We start from the raw sequence: 12921 nt of genomic DNA on the forward strand, positions 1-12921 counted from the left end.
GAATATGCAGACACTGTAGTGGTGTTATAGGGCAGTTGGATAGACACACAAATATGCAGACACTGTAGTGGTGTTATAGGGCCGTTGGATAGACACACGAATATGCAGACACTGTAGTGGTGTTATAGGGCAGTTGGATAGACACACGAATATGCAGACACTGTAGTGGTGTTACAGGGCAGTTGGATAGACAGACGAATATGCAGACACTGTAGTGGTGTTATACGGCAGTTGGATAGACACAGGAATATGCAGACACTGTAGTGGTGTTATAGGGCAGTTGGATAGACACACAAATATGCAGACACTGTAGTGGTGTTATAGGGCAGTTGGATAGACACACGAATATGCAGACACTGTAGTGGTGTTATAGGGCAGTTGGATAGACACACAAATATGCAGACACTGTAGTGGTGTTATAGGGCAGTTGGATAGACAGACGAATATGCGGACACTGTAGTGGTGTTATAGGGCAGTTGGATAGACACACAAATATGCAGACACTGTAGTGGTGTTATAGGGCAGTTGGATAGACACACAAATATGCAGACACTGTAGTGGTGTTATAGGGCAGTTGGATAGACACACAAATATGCAGACACTGTAGTGGTGTTATAGGGCAGTTTGGATAGACACAGGAATATGCAGACACTGTAGTGGTGTTATAGGGCAGTTGGATAGACCACGAATATGCAGACACTGTAGTGGTGTTATAGGGCAGTTGGATAGACACACGAATATGCAGACACTGAAGTGGTGTTTATAGGGCAGTTGGATAGACACACAAATATGCAGACACTGTAGTGGTGTTATAGGGCAGTTGGATAGACACACGAATATGCAGACACTGTAGTGGTGTTATAGGGCAGTTGGATAGACACACAAATATGCAGACACTGTAGTGGTGTTATAGGGCAGTTGGATAGACACACAAATATGCAGACACTGTAGTGGTGTTATAGGGCAGTTGGATAGACACAGGAATATGCGGACACTGTAGTGGTGTTATAGGGCAGTTGGATAGACACACAAATATGCAGACACTGTAGTGGTGTTATAGGGCAGTTGGATAGACAGACGAATATGCAGACACTGTAGTGGTGTTATAGGGCAGTTGGATAGACACAGGAATATGCGGACACTGTAGTGGTGTTATAGGGCAGTTGGATAGGACACACAAATATGCAGACACTGTAGTGGTGTTATAGGGGCAGTTGGATAGACAGACGAATATGCAGACACTGTAGTGGGTGTTATAGGGCAGTTGGATAGACACACGAATATGCAGACACTGTAGTGGTGTTATAGGGCAGTTGGATAGACACACGAATATGCAGACACTGTAGTGGTATTATAGGGCAGTTGGATAGACACACGAATATGCAGACACTGTAGTGGTGTTATAGGGCAGTTGGATAGACACACGAATATGCAGACACTGTAGTGGTGTTATAGGGCAGTTGGATAGACACACGAATATGCAGACACTGTAGTGGTGTTATAGGGCAGTTGGATAGACAGACGAATATGCAGACACTGTAGTGGTGTTATAGGGCAGTTGGATAGACACAGGAATATGCAGACACTGTAGTGGTGTTATAGGGCAGTTGGATAGACACACGAATATGCAGACACTGTAGTGGTGTTATAGGGCAGTTGGATAGACAGACGAATATGCAGACACTGTAGTGGTGTTATAGGGCAGTTGGATAGACACAGGAATATGCAGACACTGTAGTGGTGTTATAGGGCAGTTGGATAGACACACGAATATGCAGACACTGTAGTGGTGTTATAGGGCAGTTGGATAGACAGACGAATATGCAGACACTGTAGTGGTGTTATAGGGCAGTTGGATAGACACACGAATATGCGGACACTGTAGTGGTGTTATAGGGCAGTTGGATAGACACAGGAATATGCAGACACTGTAGTGGTGTTATAGGGCAGTTGGATAGACACACGAATATGCGGACACTGTAGTGGTGTTATAGGGCAGTTGGATAGACACACGAATATGCAGACACTGTAGTGGTGTTATAGGGCAGTTGGATAGATAGACGAATATGCAGACACTGTAGTGGTGTTATAGGGCAGTTGGATAGACACACGAATATGCAGACACTGTAGTGGTGTTATAGAGCAGTTGGATAGACAGACGAATATGCAGACACTGTAGTGGTGTTATAGGGCAGTTGGATAGACAGACGAATATGCAGACACTGTAGTGGTGTTATAGGGCAGTTGGATAGACACACGAATATGCAGACACTGTAGTGGTGTTATAGGGCAGTTGGGATAGACACACGAATATGCAGACACTGTAGTGGTGTTATAGGGCAGTTGGATAGACACGAATATGCAGACACTGTAGTGGTGTTATAGGGCAGTTGGTTAGGCACATGAATATGCAGCGAATGGTGGGATATGGATTGTGTGCAGGCAGAAGTGATTTTGTTTAATTTGGCATTTAATTTGGTGTGGATATTGTGGTCAAGAGGGCCTGTTTTGTGCTATGTTCTTTTGTAACCGGTGTTACAGGAGTGTTTATAATTTTCAAGGTGGATCTAGGGAGAGGAGGACAGAATTAAACAGAGGTAAATTAATGATCAGGTGAAATACTGATTATTAGTGAGGCATTTTGCGGGAAACAAGGTTTGGAATTGGAATTGGGTTAATATGAGTGAAAAGTTTGCATTGTATACTGTTCATCATTGAGGTAGAAAAAGTTAAAACAATAACAATGCAGAATAAAGTGTAACAGCTCCAGGGAAAATCCTATGAAGGTGAATGGTGAGCTGCACAAATGAGGTAGGTTGTGAGGTCAGAGGGTGCATCTTACAACCATTTAATAGTCTTATACCAGTGGGGGTAGAAGCTATCCTGGAGCCCAGTGCAACATGCTTTAAGGCTTTTATACCTGAAGTGTGAAAATGGAAAATCAAAATGAGTTTTTCATCAGGTACATGCACAAATCGAGTGAAATAAAGGTACATTGAAAAACTTACAGCAGATTAAAGACACATAAATACAGGCAACACACAATATTAATTGTCAGACAGGTACAGACAATATCAATCACACATGTACACACAATATCAATCATCGCACATGGACCAACAACACACAATATCAATCGTCACACAATATCAATAATCACACAAGTACAGACAACACACAATATCAATAATCACACAGATACAGACAACACACAATATCAATAATCACACAGGTACAGACAACACACAATATCAAGCATCACACTGGTACAGACAACACACAATATCAATAATCACACAGGTACAGACAACACACAATATCAAGCATCACACTGGTACAGACAACACACAATATCAATCATCACACTGGTACAGACAACACACAATATCAATAGTCACACTGGTACAGACAACACACAATATCAATAATCACACAGGTACAGACAACACACAATATCAATCGTCACACTGGTACAGACAACACACAATATCAATAATCACACTGGTACAGACAACACACAATATTAATCGTCACACTGGTACAGATAACACACAATATCAATCGTCACACTGGTACAGATAACACACAATATCAATCATCACACTGGTACAGATAACACACAATATCAATCGTCACACTGGTACAGACAACACACGATATCAATAATCTCACAGGTACAGACAACACACAATATCAATCATCACACTGGTGCAGATAACAAACAATATCAATCGTCACACTGGTACAGACAACACACAATATCAATCGTCACACTGGTACAGACAACACACGATATCAATAATCACACTGGTACAGACAACACACAATATCAATCATCACACTGGTACAGACAACACACAATATCAATCGTCACACTGGTACAGATAACACACAATATCAAGCATCACACTGGTACAGACAACACACGATATCAATAATCACACTGGTACAGACAACACACAATATCAATAATCACACTGGTACAGACAACACACAATATCAATCATCACACTGGTACAGACAACACACAATATCAATAATCACACTGGTACAGACAACACACAATATCAATAATCACACTGGTACAGACAACACACAATATTAATCATCACACTGGTACAGACAACACACAATATCAATAATCACACTGGTACAGACAACACACAATATCAATCATCACACTGGTACAGACAACACACAATATCAATAATCACACTGGTACAGACAACACACAATATCAATCATCACACTGGTACAGACAACACACAATATCAATCGTCACACTGGTACAGATAACACACAATATCAATCGTCACACTGGTACAGACAACACACGATATCAATAATCACACAGGTACAGACAACACACAATATCAATCATCACACTGGTACAGACAACACACAATATCAATCGTCACACTGGTACAGATAACACACAATATCAATCGTCACACTGGTACAGACAACACACAATATCAATCGTCACACTGGTACAGATAACACACAATATCAATCGTCACACTGGTACAGACAACACACAATATCAATCGTCACACTGGTACAGATAACACACAATATCAATAATCACACAGGTACAGACAACACACAATATCAATTGTCACACACATACAGACAACACACAATATCAATTGGGATACAGCCGGTACATACATAATGTACAAAGGGTTCCTGAGCGTGGAACTGTGCTCATATTGTTCATTAAAAGGTTGTCATGTGACATGAAACAATGCTCAGTCAGTTCCTGAAATAGTTTTCAGTAGTCACTCAGAGTTCCTTGTTCTGATTTGATTTTCTTTTGCAAATCTTTCTAGGACCAGCCTTGCATTCGAAGGGGACTCGCAGGAAAGGTAAATACCTTGAAGTGAAAGTACTGGAGTAGATTTGAGTCTCGTTGGTGCCGGTTGGTTGGAATAGTGTGTTTGGGTTGGCGGCTGTTGTTTTGCGAGTAGTTTCTGTAATGGACAGTTTCTCCACCCGAGTGTTTTCTGTAAAGATAATGTCTGATCTCTAAATGTGGTTACAACCTGTGGCTACTCCTCTGAGAACAAACAAGAGAAAATCTGCAGATGCTGGAAATCCGAGCAACACACACGAAATGCTGGAGGAACTCAGCACATCAGGCAGCATCTATCGAAAAGAGTTAATAGTCAACGTTTCAGGCTGGGTTTTGGCGTGAAATATTGACTGTACTCGTTTCCTAGACGCTGCCTGTCCTGCTGAGTTCCTCCAGCATTTTATGCGCATTGCTGCTCCTCTGATTATCCACGGTTTTCACAAGCATTTTGGTCCCATTTTCACCATTTGTATTCATTTTCACAAGCATTTTGGTCCATTTTTACCATTTGTATTCAGAATGTCTTCAACTGCTAGGTGCTGAAAACGTTTGACCCTGGGCTTAGAGAGAAGCAGCTTTGTGTCATCATTAGGCAACACGAGTGAATCTGCAGATGCTGGAAATAAATAAAAACACAAAATGCTGGCAGAACTCTCCTGATGAAGGGTTTCGGCCCGAAACGTCATCACTACCTCCTCCCATAGATGCTGTCTGGCCTGCTGAGTTCTGCCAGCATTTTGTGTTTTTATTGTGTCATCATTAGTCTCTTACCACAAACTTCAGTGAAAGCTTGTGTGTTTGGGACTTGTGCGAGGATTACTAAATTTCTGTCCATCTGCTTGGGAGTTTCTTTTAACCAGTGGGGACTTTATGAGTAGAATAGGTAGAATCAGGGGCCACTTTACACAGGAGGTACTTAGTAAATTAGCCACTGAGTGAATTTCTGTATGTCCGTGGTCTTCTGCTGCTGTGGCCTGATCACCTTAGGGTTTAACGTGTTGTGCCTTCAGAGATGCTCTTTTGCACACCACTGTTGTAACACATGGTTAATTGAGTTACTGTCACCTTCCTGTCAGTTTGAGCTGGTCTGGCCATTCACCCCGACCTCTCTCATCAACGAGGCATTTTCACCCTGGATGTTTTTTGTTTGTCGCACCATTCCCTGTAAACTCTGGAGACCGGTGTGTGTGAAAATCCCAGGAGATCAGCCGTTCTGAGATACTCAAAGCACCCCATCTGGCACCAACAATCATTCCATGGTCAAGATCTGTTAGATCACATTTCTTCCCCATTCTGATGTTTGGTCTGAACAACAACTGAACCTGTTAACCATGCCTGCATGCTTTTATGCACTGAATTGCTGCCACATGATTAATTAGAAATTTGCATTAGAAGTGGCTGCTGAGTATATTTTCAAGTCTAGCTTGGGTTGAAAGATATAAAATAGTGTTTATCTAAATGGGTGTGTATTCCTTCAATCTAAGGCTGTGTTGTGTACTTGAGCCAGTCAGACTTACTGAGCTGTTTACTTACTTACTTACTCTGTTTGCATACGTTTCCTATTTAGTATCTTTCAACAGCTAGACTTCAGTTGAATTAACTGTGTCATTCAATGGAGTTAAACGGCTCTATGCCTGTATCTGTACTGGGCTGGAGGATGTTTCCCTGGGACATTTAGTTTCTCGAGGTGGCCTGGAGAACCAACAGCGGTTAACATGATGCTATCACAGCTTGGGGTGTCCCAGAGATAATTTTGGGTGCCGTTCTTTAAGATGTCTCTATACATCCTTCCTGTGGCATGCATGCGTTTTCCCCGGGTGCTTGGGTTTCGTCCTACAGTCCAAAGATATGCAGGTAGTCAAGTGGTCATTGTAAATTGTCTGTGATTAGGTTAGGGTTAATTGGGGTTGTAGATTTGCTGGGGTGGTGTATCTCGAAGGACCAGAAGGTCTGACTCCAAACTGTATCATTAAGTAGAATAAAACTGCAGTTTTAAACTTTTAGCTGAAACCTTTTTAAAGTTATTTTGTTTCATGTGGTTTGAGATGAGAATATTAGAACATTAGAAAGTTTTTGACAAAAACAGGCCATTTGTCCAACAAAACTTGCCAGATTCCTATTCACATAGAGTGTTGAAATAACTATCAAGTTTAGGTATGAACGTCTCTAAGGTACTACTCAGCTACACAACTAGGTAGATTATTCCATGTGTTCACAACTCGCTGTGTAACAAAATGCTTCCTGATGTTCGTCTGAGATCTCCCTTTAGCCAGTCTCCACCTACAGTCCATGTCTTGATGATGGATTAATAAAGAGATACATCTGACAGTCACGGATAATTTTAGCAGAGCACCCTTCCTTTCTCCATTCCCAGATGGAAAACTAAAGGATTTATTGCACGTCTCCCTGGTCTGTCCATGGATATTAACCTGTCTGTCAACACCAGTTTCCACTCTTTAAGCACCATATCACATGGTGGTCTTAACAAAACCTCACCTTGAGCATACAGGTCAATAGGCTGGTTAAAAAGCTACTTGTATTTTTGAAGAGGAAATGGGACAGAGGGTATAAAGAAAAGAATGGAGCTATAGTTCTGAATAGAAGGGCTTTGGGGTGAACTAGAGGTTAGAATGGGGGAGCATAAATAACTGAGGCTGCAAGGACGTAGAAATAAATAGAAGAGAGATCACGGAGGGATTGGACAGATGGATTATAATGGGGAAGTGGAGCTGTCTGTGAACATGAACTGATAGTTGCATAGGACTTTGATCGGTTTGGACCTATTGTAGATAGTAAAGCTTTGAAGGAAATAACCGAAAGGATTCAAACCTTGAGGTGGATGGTATAGTGACCCAGGTTCAATCCTGACCTCTGACCTGTGTGTTTACACGTTCTCCCTGTGACTGCGTGGCTTTCCCCATTGCAAAGACATGCTAGATGTTGGATGAACAAGCTGCCTTAAATGACCCAGAGTATTGTGTGCATTTCTAGTTGTCCCATTACAGGAACTGGAGGCTTTGGAGAGGGTGCAGAAGAAGGCTGCCTGGATTAGAGGGCACGAGCTATAAGGAGAGGTTGGACAAACTTGGGTTGTTTTCTCTGGAGTGGCAGAAGTTGAGGTTATAAAATTAGATGGCCAGTATCTTCTCCCCAGAGTCAAAGTGTCTAATACTACTGGGTGACGGGAGGTAGGTTCAAAAGAAGATGTGCCGGGTACTTTGTTTTTACAGAGGTTGGTAGGCTGCCAAGGGCAGTGGTGAAAGCAGATATGAAAGTGGCATTTAGGAGGCTGTTAAGCTGGCACAGAAACATGGTTATGGATCTTGTGAAGCCCACGAGATTTTGGTTACTTTGGCATCTGTTTAGGAAGGTGGCAGGAGAACTGGGCAGGATTGTAGGAAATGTCAGTGGAGAAGGGTTAATTGGAGGAACAGGACTGGTAGGATTGCTTAGCACAGACTCAGTGGGTCAAATAGGCTTCTCCTACATCGCAAGAAAATACAGAATAATAGAGTGCAGACCAGCTGGGTGTACTGGAATACAGGAGGTTGAGGCATGGAAGAGGATATCAGTAGGAGAGGTACTGAAGCCAGAGAGAGTTACACAGTGTAATGGAGGCATAACAAATTTGACAACCACAGAGATATAGGTTCCAAGTCTCACTGAAGGGTTAAACATAGAGCAAAGTTGTAAATCCCTGATTTTCCTGATTCTAACTGAGTTTCAGAGAGTTTTTGGATAGAGTGAGAGTTGGCGGTCAGCTGAACAGAGTCTGTGGAAGTAGGAAGATGTTAACTTTAAGCTTCCCATTAGATAGAATCACAGGGAGATGCAACACAGAAATAGACCCTTTGACCCTTCGAGTCCAAATTCCACATACTCCCCACAGAGCATCAACTCCCCGCAGATTCTGCTGTCGAACTGAACTGTAGAGACAACTCACAGAATCAGAAAAAGATTTATTTATCACATGTACATTGAAGCATACAATGAAATAGAAACATAGAAATCCTACAGCACAATACAGGCCCTTTGGCCCGCAAAGATGTGCCAAACATGTATTTAACCTAGAAATTACCTAGGGTTACCTATAGCCCTCTATTTTTCTGAGCTCCATGTACCTGTCCAGGAGTCTCTTAAAAGACCCTATCGTATCCACCTCCACCACCATCACCGACAGCCCATTCCACACACTCACTACTCTCTGTGTAAAAAAAACTTACCCCGACATCTCCCCTGCACCTGCTTCCAAGCGTCTTAAAACTGTGCCATCTCGTGCTAGCCATTTCAGCCCTGGGGAAAAGCCTCTGACGATCCACATGATCAGTGCCTCTCACCATCTTATACACCTCCATCAGGTCACCTCTCATCCTCCATCGCTCCAAGGAATAAAGGCCAAGTTCACTCAACCGACTCTCATAAAGCATGCTTCCCAATCCAGGCAACATCCTTGTAAGTCTCCTGTGCACCCTTTCTATAGTTACCACATCCTTTCTATAGTAATGCGACCAGAACTGAGCACAGTACTCCAAGTGGGGTCTGACCAGGGTCCTATATAGCTGCAACATTACTTCTTGGCTCCTAAACTCCTGATTGATGAAGTCCAATACACTGTATGCTTTCTTAACCACAGAATCAACCTGCGCAGCTGCTTTGAGTATGGACTCGGACCCCAAGATCCCTCTGATCCTCCACATGCCAAGAGTCTTACCATTAATACTATATTCTACCATCATATTTGACCTACCAAAATGAACCACCTCACACTTATCTGGGTTGGACTCCATCTGCCACTTCTCAGCCCAGTTTTGCATCCTATCAATGTCCCGCTGTAACATCTGACACTATCCACAATACCCCCAACCTTTGTGTCATCAGAAAATTCACTAACTCCTCCCTCCACTTCCTCAGCCAGGTCGGGGATGAGTGGGAATTGAACCCCAGTCTGCCATGTGACAGGTGGGCAGGCGGACCACCATACGATGGTTGGAGGAGACTTTGAGCTCTGAACAGAGACAATGGAGAGCCCAAGACATGATCGTGAGGTAGAGACATCAGTGAGCTGACATTCTGTTGTAAAAGGGTAGTAAAGCAAAATGGTAGCTGGCACAGGGTGTTAGACACATGGTGGACACCAGTGGCAATAGTTGGGAAGAGACCTGGCTGACTGACTGACTGCAGCAAAGGCTGAGGGAGATCTGATAGAGGTTTATAAGATTATGAGAGGCATAGATAGAGTAGACAGGGAGTATCTGTTCCCAAGGTTGAAATGTCTAATACCAGAGGGCGTGCAATGAAGGTGAGTGGGGGCAATTTTATAGGAGATGTGAGAGGCAAGTTTTTAACAGAGTGGTGGGGGCCTGGGCTGGTGGTGGAGGCAGATGCATTCAGGATTTTTAAGAGATATTTAGATTGGCACATGAGTGCGAGGCAAATGAAGGGATATGGACATTGTGAAGGCAGAGGAGATTAGTTTGCACCTTGGCCCCAGAGGAACTCTGTTTCATTTGGCTATATTCATGTATGGTTGAATGACAATTAAATGTGAATCTTGGCCAGGAAGAATAGCCAAATGCTTGCCAGTTTGGCATGAGGTCAGAGGAGGCAACATGATGACTCAAGTCTGTAGCAAGCACGGTAGAGACAAAACGATGGAAATGTCACAGAAAGACATGTTCAACTTCAGATTTACTGACATGGGCATGAAAATTAGCTGCAGTTACAAACATGAGGGGGAAGAAGAAACAACTTACCAGATATTTACCTCGAGATCAGGCTCGGATAAGGTAAGTATCTGGGAGGCTCCTTCTTTTTCTTCTTCGTCATTCTCCTTTCCTTATCTGTTACTGCACAGTTAGTTCAGTCAGAATGGCCCCAAAGACAGGTAGAACAGTGACGATGGCCTCAGGGCACAGTTAGTGTGGGGAGAATGACTCCAGGACACAGTTAGTGTGGGGAGAATGGCCCCAGGACACAGTTAGTGTGGGGAGAATGACCCCAGGATACAGTTAGTGTGGGGAGAATGACCCCAGGACACAGTTAGTGCGGGGAGAATGGCCCCAGGATACAGATGGTGTGGGGAGAATGGCCTCAGGACACAGTTAGTGTGGGGAGAATGACCCCAGGATACAGTTAGTGTGGGGAGAATGGCCTCAGGACACAGTTAGTGTGGGGGGAATGACCCCAGGATACAGTTAGTGTGGGGAGAATGACCCCAGGATACAGTTAGTGTGGGGAGAATGGCCCCAGGACACAGTTAGTGTGGGAAGAATGGCCCCAGGATACAGTTAGTGTGGGGAGAATGACCCCAGGACACATTTAGTGTGGGGAGAATGACCCCAGGATACAGTTAGTGTGGGGAGAATGGCCTCAGGACACAGTTAGTGTGGGGAGAATGACCTCAGGATACAGTTAGTGTGGGGAGAATGACCCCAGGACACAGTTAGTGTGGGGAGAATGGCCTCAGGACACAGTTAGTGTGGGGAGAATGACCCAGGATACAGTTAGTGTGGAGAGAATGACCCCAGGATACAGTTAGTGTGGGGAGAATGACCCAGGATACAGTTAGTGTGGAGAGAATGACCCCAGGTCACAGTCAGTGTGGGGAGAATGAGCCCAGGTCACAGTCAGTGTGGGGAGAATGGCCTCAGGACACAGTTAGTGTGGGGAGAATGACCCCAGGATACAGTTAGTGTGGGGAGAATGAAACCAGGATACAGTTAGCGTGGGGAGAATGGCCCCGGGTCACAGTTAGTGTGGGGAGAATGACCCCAGGACACAGTTAGTGTGGGGAGAATGGCCCCAGGATACAGTTAGTGTGGGGAGAATGACCCCAGGTCACAATTAGTGTGGGGAGAATGACCCCAGGATACAGTTAGTGTGGGGAGAATGAAACCAGGATAGAGTTAGTGTGGGGAGAATGGCCCCGGGTCACAGTTAGTGTGGGGAGAATGACCCCAGGACACAGTTAGTGTGGGGAGAATGACCCCAGGATACAGTCAGTGTGGGGAGAATGACCCCAGGTCACAGTCAGTGTGGGGAGAATGACCCCAGGTCACAGTCAGTGTGGGGAGAATGAGCCCAGGTCACAGTCAGTGTGGGGAGAATGGCCTCAGGACACAGTTAGTGTGGGGAGAATGACCCCAGGATACAGTCAGTGTGGGGAGAATGACCCCAGGTCACAGTTAGTGTGGGGAGAATGACCCCAGGACACAGTGTGGGGAGAATGACCCCAGGACACAGTCAGTGTGGGGAGAATGAGCCCAGGACACAGTTAGTGTGGGGAGAATGGCCTCAGGACACAGTTAGTGTGGGGAGAATGACCCCAGGATACAGTCAGTGTGGGGAGAATGGCCTCAGGACACAGTTAGTGTGGGGAGAATGACCCCAGGATACAGTCAGTGTGGGGAGAATGACCCCAGGACACAGTTAGTGTGGGGAGAATGGCCCCAGGATACAGTTAGTGTGGGGAGAATGGCCTCAGGACACAGTTAGTGTGAGGAGAATGACCCCAGGTCACAGTTAGTGTGGGGAGAATGACCCCAGGACACAGTTAGTGTGGGGAGAATGACCCCAGGACACAGTTAGTGTGGGGAGAATGGCCTCAGGTCACAGTTAGTGTGGGGAGAATGACCTCAGGATACAGTTAGTGTGGGGAGAATGACTCCAGGTCACAGTTAGTGTGGGGAGAATGACCCCAGGACACAGTTAGTGTGGGGAGAATGACGCCAGGACACAGTTAGTGTGGGGAGAATGGCCTCAGGTCACAGTTAGTGTGGGGAGAATGACCTCAGGATACAGTTAGTGTGGGGAGAATGACTCCAGGTCACAGTTAGTGTGGGGAGAATGGCCCCAGGATACAGTTAGTGTGAGGAGAATGGCCCCAGGATACAGTTAGTGTGGGGAGAATGACCCCAGGATACAGTTAGTGTGGGGAGAATGACCTCAGGATACAGTTAGTGTGGGGAGAATGACCCCAGGATACAGTTAGTGTGGGGAGAATGACCACAGGTCACAGTTAGTGTGGGGAGAATGGCCCCAGGATACAGTTAGTGTGGGGAGAATGA

General features: G+C 44.7%; 1 protein-coding gene across 2 annotated transcripts in view; it reads left to right on the top strand.

Moving 5' to 3' along the window:
- The first annotated feature begins 4784 nt into the window (after nucleotides 1–4784).
- LOC140728009 (pleckstrin homology-like domain family B member 1) overlaps nucleotides 4785–12921 on the top strand; it is a 72064-nt gene continuing 63927 nt past the window's right edge. For both annotated transcript variants that reach the window (XR_012098983.1, XM_073046100.1), the window contains exon 1: nucleotides 4785–4868. The gene's annotated coding sequence lies outside the window, so the exon portion shown is untranslated. The remainder of the gene's footprint in view (nucleotides 4869–12921) is intronic.

This window comes from Hemitrygon akajei, chromosome 5 (assembly GCF_048418815.1).
Source record: "Hemitrygon akajei chromosome 5, sHemAka1.3, whole genome shotgun sequence".
Lineage (NCBI taxonomy): Eukaryota > Metazoa > Chordata > Chondrichthyes > Myliobatiformes > Dasyatidae > Hemitrygon > Hemitrygon akajei.